Source organism: Strix uralensis, chromosome 15 (assembly GCF_047716275.1).
Source record: "Strix uralensis isolate ZFMK-TIS-50842 chromosome 15, bStrUra1, whole genome shotgun sequence".
NCBI lineage: Eukaryota > Metazoa > Chordata > Aves > Strigiformes > Strigidae > Strix > Strix uralensis.
The window spans coordinates 4,137,241-4,146,248 of NC_133986.1; the positions used below are offsets into that span (position 1 = coordinate 4,137,241).

At 45.7% G+C, this 9,008-nt stretch overlaps 1 long non-coding RNA gene across 1 annotated transcript; it reads right to left on the reverse strand.

Annotated features, from left to right (window-relative positions):
• Positions 1–3,347: 3,347 nt before the first annotated feature.
• On the reverse strand, positions 3,348–5,073 carry LOC141950194 (uncharacterized). Its single transcript, XR_012630936.1, has 2 exons — positions 4,926–5,073; positions 3,348–4,144 (listed from the first exon to the last, which is right to left on the reverse strand). It is a non-coding gene; the product is annotated as an uncharacterized LOC141950194 (long non-coding RNA).
• Between the last annotated feature and the right edge of the window lie 3,935 nt (positions 5,074–9,008).

Consider the following 9,008-nt stretch of genomic DNA (forward strand, 5'->3'; position numbering starts at 1 on the left):
CGTAATTAATATTACTGAAGCATTAGAGTCTATTTAATTTAAATGCCACTGAATATTTCACTTTCAGTTGGGAGTGACAATGTGTTCGGGACTGTTGGTGAAAGCCTCAGCCATCTGTTACCCCTACTAAGAAGGGAAGACAAGAGAGACACAGGGAGACAGAGAGCATTGAGCTTTGTGGCTTTTCCAAGCCTCCAGGATCATCATTCAACTCAAGGGCAGCCAAGAAACATTCCTGCGCACTGGACCCTTAGTGTATAGGGGAAAAGCCTGAAAGGGTATAGGGGCAACATGTTTCCCCAAAGGATGGAGAGAGAGGGAGAGAGAGGGAGACAGAGGGAGAAAGATGGAGATTTACAGTACATAGATACATAGATGCAAGTATATGTGAGTGTGTGCATTGAAATCAAGTGCCAAGGCAGTAGAAGGAGGGTAGAGCAGGAAACTGGCCAACTTACAGATGGTCTAAAAATATTTTTAAAAGGTGGGAGGGAGGAAAGAGTCAAGGCAAGAATATTGGTTTTAATTAGCCTAAGCAGTAAGGTTCCAGTCCAGCTCCACCGTAGCAAACATCCAGGCTTTGATTTGACAGGTATCATCATGTTGGAGCACAAGACATTCCCTATGAGCTGTTGCTGCAACATAGTCTCCACCAAGCTACAAAAAAATAGGGAAAAAAAGAAAGGGCAGCGGTGTAGGCAGCAGCCTTAGTCCCTGAGAAATGCTGTGCAGCACCAAATGAGCATCTGGCAAAGGATCACCTTTGCTCCTGCAGTGACAGGGGGGCTGTGGCCGGTCTCCGAGCAGAGCGAGGGGCCGGGCGCAAGGGCGGGAGGAGTGTGCCAGCACCAGGGCCACGCACGGGAGATGGTGGGGCGGGCGGCTGCACGAGGCCACGGGTGGGAGGCTCCGTCGTCCGTGGGATGGTAATTAACACAGTGGGTTTTCTTATAATTGGGATCATTTGTTCTCCCAGTTTTTCTCCTGCGAACTGATTTCATGCCAGAGGGAAGCTGTGTGACTCACACCTTGCCATGCCAATTAGCTGATAAACATCAAATGTAAACAAAGATGGCCTAATTAAGACTAGCCGCCCAACCTCTACATGCATCTTGTCAAAATCCCACCAGCCTTTCGCATCCAGACTTATTTTCTTGTTTGCCGGGACTAAATTAGCGGCTTTGCACAAGAGCCACTTATCTTTGAGAGAAGCTTAGAGCAGGTAATGAGGAAAACTGGGAGCCAGCCACAGGAGCAGTGTCACCCCACCCCCATCTCGGCACAGACAGATGGGGCAAGTGCCACCTCCGAGCCACACACCAGGGCTGAGGGCAGGGATTTGTCCATCACTGGGTAATGCTGGGGGCTGGTGTCTGACCCAGCAGTTGCATCTTGAGATATTCACTCAATTTGTCCTCCTGAATGTTACTGTCTGTAGTGTCTCCTGCCGCTCTCACCTGCTGTGAAAATTCATCAATCGGAGCCCATCGCTTACCATGGGCCTGTCCCCCTGGCTCACAGCCTGGGGAGTTATTTGCACTTTGGAGAGGAGGTGTACGACAGCGACACATCCAAGCAACAGCGTTTCACACCCACTTCGCACCAGAGCAAAGGATTACACAGGTGAGCTGTGGCAGAGAAACAATCCCATGAAGGACACTTTGTTCCAGGAGGTATCCTAATGAAACCTGTAGGGTTGTTTCATGGCAGTATAAAAAAGAAAGGCCAGGGAGGGATCTCAGTGGGTCATCTGGACCATCCCTCTGCCCCTAGACAAGATCCCCTGGGTCCCTGCAGCTCCCATGAATCACCCCAGCAGCCTGTCCTGTTGTCTCATTGCTCTTACTGTCAGGGAAGACTTGCTTTAGGTTTGAACTCAATCTCTTTGCTGCACACTAAGCCCATTTGCTCCTGTCCTACCCAGGATGAACACAGAGAGCAAGTCCTCTTCCTCATTGTGACCATCTTTAACGTACTAGGTTGTTATAATCTCTTCCTTCCCAGCATCTTCTCCTCTTTTAAGCTTAACAACTCTAAGCCATTCATCCGTTCCTCATAAGTTGTATTTTCCAGGTCTTTCATCATTTTCATGGCTCACCTCTGAAGTCCCTGCAAACATCTCTATTGCTCCCAAAGTGCAGTGTCCAAATGCGAGCATGGTGTCCACCTGGCTGTGCTTCACCCCATCCCTGGAGGCAACACCCTCATCCCTCCCACAATACACCTTTCTTCTGCCAGCCCTCCTCCCCATGTACCAATGGTCCTCTTTGCTTTGGGTCACCTGAGACTGTAACTAGGTAATATCAGTTCCACTATCCAGGACAGGAATGATAACTAAGCACTGGCTGGTTGCAAGGCTGACTGTCCTCAATCCCACCTCACTGCCAGTCTGAACTAGCACTGAATCAGCTACTACTGTCTTGCTGCTACTGTGGTTTTGCAGCACCTCTTACACTAGCTTCATCCAAACCACGTTGCCTAACCTTGCTCAAGAAAATGTCATGTGAAGCGCTACCTTCATAAAGTGAGAGAAAACTGGAGGCAGGGGTACATCCACTGCTTCTCTCCACATGACAGGACTTCTCCTGTTGTAGAAGATAACTGGAGTGATTTAACATAGTTTGTTCCTGACAAATCCCCATCAGTAGCTACCCCTCTGGGGGTTTACAAATAGTTGTATGATTATTTGCTCCAGCACTTTCCTGGGGCTAAAACTGGGTTGCCTTGTCTAAAACTCACCAGTGCCTCTTTTCCCAGTGTAAAGGTCCTCTACAAGCCCTCAGTGAAAACCGCTAATGGCTCTGAGCCCACTTCGGGCCCTTTGCTAACCATCCCAGGCAGCTGGGGAATAATGTCTCACACCATGTCAACGAGAGCGATAAAACACTGTCGATACTTCCCTGCTTCCCACAAAAGATTACGGGAAATAACTTTGAGAAGTTACCTGTTCTGGTTTAGTCTGACTGAACTGATGTCTCATTCATCCACACATGAGAAAGGGACTTACTTCTTTGAGAGGGGGTAGCAATTAGTTACGCCTCATGCTCACCAGTGGGTACCCATCTTTCTTATGACCAGTTACACAGTTTATGTCAGCATCTCTGTAAATGATAGGGTTCATTGGAAGGAAAGATGAAGGAATACAGGAAAGGCAGACATCGTGCAATTGCAAAGGGAGGCCAGTCACAGCCAGTGTCAGTGGCTTTTCCTTCCCGACCCCTGCTTGGAGAGGCTCCAGAAACAAGCACAGACTCTCCCCACTAGTCTGACCAGGCTTGGGAAATGTGACTGAACAGATCAGCTCTTTATAAAGAGGGAATGGAAGGTATATCTTTTCACACAACAAATAAATGTAATTCTGATGTCATTTATTTAAAGAACCTTACAGTCAAAACCTCAAATCTTTGAAAGTTATCTGTCCTGCAAATTACCCAAATGCCAGGCACTGCTTTCCAGTGAAGGCAGGAAGGATGTGCTGGTACCTGGCTGGAGGAGTGAGTGAAGAAGCTTCACACCAAACTGCTGCTGTCTCGATCGGTGCAAACATACAGAAAGCAAGAAATAAGATTTGCATTACAACTGTGGATGTACAGCTCACATCAGCACGGATGTTCTTACAGCATAGAAGTGAAGGTGTGAAGCTACCTCAACTCTTTTAATGGATAAGTCATCTAATACGTAGTAAGAGAACAATTTCACAGCTGTTCGATTGTCTGGTGGGGTTCTGGGGAAGACAGTTCACAATAACATGTAAAGCAGGCTCTTGTCAGTGGTGTCAGCAGGAAGTTTTTATATTTCATGAACTTACTATTGTTTAAAAACATTTTGAAAAGAGTTTACCAGCTAATCATCAAAGTAACATAATTATGCCAGATGACAAAGCATTTCACGTGTATGCGTTTCTCCACTGGCAGGGCTCAAAACAACATGTAGCCTCATAACTTTTTAAATTCCAGTCAGATCCCGCACGCTCTCCCCACCGGCCTCCAGCTGACTCATCCTTTTCAGAATATTTCTTTTCATTATTGTGTCTGTAGGCTGCACATCCCGGAGCCGGAGCCAGATCAAGCTGGTACTAGCCAGTGCGGTGAACCAGCGTTTCTCTGTGGTGGTCTCATCAGCTTCTGCTGAATTTCAGCTTTCACTGGAAAGGAAAGGAAAAAAAAAATCAAGCTCTCTAGGAACAAGGAGAAAGCTTTGTGACTGTGGCCTCATGGAGGGCTGCTTCACCAACATGGTAGGGAAAGAGAAACAACGGGAAAGACAAACAACAGGAAAGTGGGATTGAACCACAGAGGGGACCTACAGCAGGTCCTGATGGCAGACATGGCAGTGTCACCTGCGGGAGCTGCGGGTGTCTCCCCATCCCCACCCGTACAACTGGGACAAGTGGCATGGGGATGCTGGAGGGGAAATGGCCCGCACGTATTTACAAATCAAGCTTCTGCAAGGGTGAAGCAACCTGGTGCAAACCTCACACTGGTGTCCCTGCGCTGGGGTCCTGTGACAGGGGGACATCTCCATGAGGCTGCTGTCCCTGTGCCTGCCCTGCCCGGCACAGCTGCTCTGCGCCAAGCGGCCCTTTCTCTGCGTGAGAACCAAAGGGAAAACGATGCTCGTCAGCCAGAAAAGCACCATGTAAGTAGAAATGGAAGGTTTCCAGTTCCTAAAGAGCTACCAGTGAGCATTTTCGAAGTGGCATTAAAGAACACTTTGAAGTACAGCCCGTGAGTTAAAAAAATGTGTTTGGGAGATAAATCCATATCTTGTTCCAAATATACAAACTAAGCTTCATTTTACTAAATATAGACATGTAAGGCATGGCAAAATTCATCAAAACTCTCAATCATATCTCCCAAAGAGATGTGTTGTGACAGGAGACCAGCAACCCCATGAAAATAAGGGCTTGGTATTCCAGTACTTACACGCACGAGTTACCTCCATAGTGTAAGCAAAGCCGCTGGATCAAACGCTTGCAGGATTACACCCCTCAGACTGGCAGCTTACACCAGGTCACTTGGCAGGATCTTTCCCACCGGGCAGTAGCTCACCCTCCGGCCAGGCTCCCGGCACCTCCTCCGTGCTGATGGCGAGTCTCCAGAGCTTAGCTTTTCCGCCATCAGAGATCAAGTAGAAAAGTAACGTTGAAAAAAAGCTTTATTGATTCGGTTATATGAAATGATCCCCTTTGCAGCACGGTTTACACTAAGCCTCCAAATCTGACATGTCTTTGAAAGCCCTCTTAATATATCCAATTATAGATTTTCAGCAACTTTGTGGAATGTCGGCTTTCCCGGCGACTGACCCCGGAAAACACCATTGAAATCAGGAGGGATTTTGCTATTGAGCTCAGTGGGGGAGGATCAGGTCCTACATAATTTTATTGTCAGCAATGATGACCTCTCTTCACAAATGAAGAATACCCATCCTGAACCATGGCCTTCAGAATGTAAACCATTTATTTTTATAGCTGGATCCTTCCCCAAGTGGGATATTTTGTGCATGGTTAACTTATCCCAGGGCTTTAAATGCTTGCCAAGTGGCTTTAATAGCAGGATGTTGTTTAAAAAGATTGGGAAGGATTGTGGGCAGTAATAGAGATAATTGCCAAGGAGAGATAAATGAATCTTCAATCTCAAACCAACTTGGCTTTATCATTGGGTCAGGAGGGAAGATCCAGAAAAATCCCCTGTCTAAGACTAAATGCGTAATGATAGTTTGGGATTTAGGGAAGTTGGCAGCTGTTGAGATTTTTTGATAAAAACATCATTTGAGGCTTAATACAGGTTTGTAATTCCATATAAAGGCATGAAAGCCCCTTTTCACTCCAGGGATTTGGCATCGCGGAATAAAAAAGCTGGAGGTGAATTTTTGGGAGAGGAGCAGACAGCAAATGACATCCTGAACTGAGAGCTTTGCGGACTGCACCAGGGTAATGAAACTGCGTGTGAAGGGGCTGAGTGCAGAGCCAAGCAGGTAAGGAGTGTTTTGCAGGACAAGGGGACAGCTGCCCCCCAGACACCCCTTGGCCACCCCTCGATCACCCCTTGGCCACCTGTCAGCCGCCCTTGGCCCCCAGAGTGGCTGGGAGAGGGCGGTGCATGCCAAACCCAAAGCTTTCCTTTCTGCTTTGCAAATAGCAGAGAGAGCATTTCCAGAACATATTCAAGCGTATTTATTTATTTATTCATTCACCAGGGAGGGGAGGAGTTCGAAAGCCAACCATTTTAATGAGAAATTATCTTACCTTATCATGCAGAATAAGGTACTGCATGACACAGCGACTTTTCAGGTTAACCTTTCTAAAAATTAGTTGCCAAATAAAGACTGCTGAAAAAGAAAAAACAAGGACTAACTTCAGACAGGTCTCCCCTGCTAGGATTTGGGGAGTTTGAGTGGAGTTTCAACTTTTCTCCCTCTGTGACATCCTCTTTTTCCTTGCCTGCTGTCAGACAGCACCCCAAGCAGCAGGACCCTTGCTGCTCTCTGCAGTCTAAGCCACTCGGGGTGACTTTTGTGAACGCTCATGAGGCTTTTAAAAGAGTAGCAAAAGGCATTTGAGAGAGAGGTGACTTACTTTTCAAAAAAGACCTTACCCAACCGGGGCTGGCAGGGGCTTCTGAGATGTAATCAGTGAATGTGGATCACTCACGGGGCTTTCATGAGAGTGGAAAAGGCATTTTAGTGAATTATAATTTATTTTTCAGCAAAGAGCTTTCTAGCTCTGGGTGGGGCTTTCCCCGGTTATCTTCTTAACAGGCTACTTTTCTCCTTTCTAGACCCTATATTCTCAGCTATGGGAAATAACACAGAGAAAAAACAGAAGCACTGTACAGGGGGAGGCCTGACAAAATGATGTCTCTATGATCTGAAAAGGAAACCGTGACCCAATTTTTCAAAAGCTATATTAAAAAAGGCAGAGCAACATGACATGAGCAATACAAAGCAGGCCACCTTTGGATTAAAGAGTCGTTATTTCAAACATCCCAGCTACTTCCCGTGTTTGCAATTGCCCCCAAGAGACTGACAAAAGCCGTGAAGGAGGTGCATGGTTTGGCATCATAAATCCTCCTCTGTACGCAGAGTCCAGGAAGAATGTCATTCTTGCAAGGTTTACCAAAAAAAAAGAGATGAAAGACAAGCTATGAATTAAAACTGGAGCAAAACCATCCCAAAACAACACAGCTCCATGTTACCCAGAAGGAGAGCCTTCCCGCTGGCGTGCGCATTACAGCCCATTCCCAGCTCAGGGACCTGCGTTTTCAGCCTGGCTTAGCCCCTCTCTGGGGAAGGGGTGCAGCCTCCCCAGCTGGTGGGCCATCTACTAAACTCGCCACTGCCTCGGGCTCCTATTCACAGCCTGCTTGCCTTTAATATTGACATGCTCACACTTGGCGGTATTATTCGGAGCTTTGGGTCTGATGATCATATTTATATGGCTGACACCCAGACCTACTTGCCTATTCCTGCGAATTCCCGTGAAGTGCTGTCATGGCTTATTACCTGTCTATCTGCGCTTCAAGCCTGGGTGACTTTTCATTTTTTGAAGCTTAATGCTGGGAAAACAGAATCACTTCAGATTGGTTCAGTTCACCTCCTGGATATACGGATTTATGATATATAATACTGTATCACACACAGCTTGGGAGCTGGTTTCACTGCTAGGCTCTTAAAAATGGTCTTATTTTATCTGAAATAAACCTTTTCAGAAGTGTATCAGCAAGAGGAGAGAAGAGAAAATATCTTTATCAGATTTCGGAAACTTCTGCAGCTTTTGTTGCATGTTGCTTGTCAAGCTGAGGAGCCCTTGTTCATGCCTCGGTCTAATCCAGAGTTGTGTATCGTAGCTCAGTGATAATTGGAAACTCTTCTCACTCCAGCATTTTCAGCTGCTGTAAAAGTCTGCAGCTAATGTCATAACAAGAATTAAACTGTCTCATCATATTACACCCGTCTTAGCTGACTTCACTGGCTATTAAGGTGACAGCGCATTGATTTAAAATTTGTGTTAATTGTTTACCCCTTCTTGCAGACGCTTTCTTGGGGTTTTTGTAGCGACCTGCAGGCTTTCTGTAGCGGTGGATTATCTTTGCATTCAGCTTTATATGGCCTTACAAAAAAATATCCTCTTTGTCTGGATCACACCACGTAATACCGTCAGCCTGTGGATTTCTCTGGCACATATATTCCCTGCATGGGTCATTTTTAAAAATAAGCTAGTGGAGAGGGCATGGCTGCTTTGATAGTACAAGACTTTAAAGAGGCTTCTTTCTCTCTCTGATTTTTATTTGTATTTGTTGCCTTCAGTTTTTCTGGTGTTGTTTTAGATAAACAAATGTACTTGCTCTGACTACAAAATCTTTCACATTATAGGTTTAACAGCGAAAGTGGTCTATACCCCCCTTCCTTGAAAAACAGACCTTACAGCCCATCATCCTCAGTCTTCCACCTTTGGGGTGAATAAATTGATCCCTGTATAAGCCCATGGTAACAAACTTTTTACCTGGAGTTGAGAATGAAAATTGCTTTGTGCGATACGTTGTCTCTCTGGCACAAAATGAGCATCACCTCAAAGGGAGTTTGGCATGCTCAGCGATTGTAGGGCTGGTAAATAGAGGACATTTTCTTTTTTTTCCATGATCTAGCTCTCCAAACCTATAAACAATGTATTTCTCCACAGATATTAAAAGAAAATCCTTTATTAGTCCAAGACTATGAGTTTTATTCACTCCTTTCACTGAGGGCTGGAAAATTTCTGACCTTCTGCTCCACTTTTTGTGCTTTCTCTCACTGGAACAATTATTGAGTGGGAAATGGGAAGATGTCAACTTGTCCTAATGAAAAAATATTCCAGTTTAAGGGAAAAAAGTAAGTAATCAAGTAAGTAATAAATATTTATTTGTGAGTTTAAAATTCCATTACTTCTTGTCCCAGATGCCAGGAACTTTGGATCAGACCTTGGGCTTGTTCTTGGAATGTGACCTTATCTAATGGACTTCTTCCTAAGG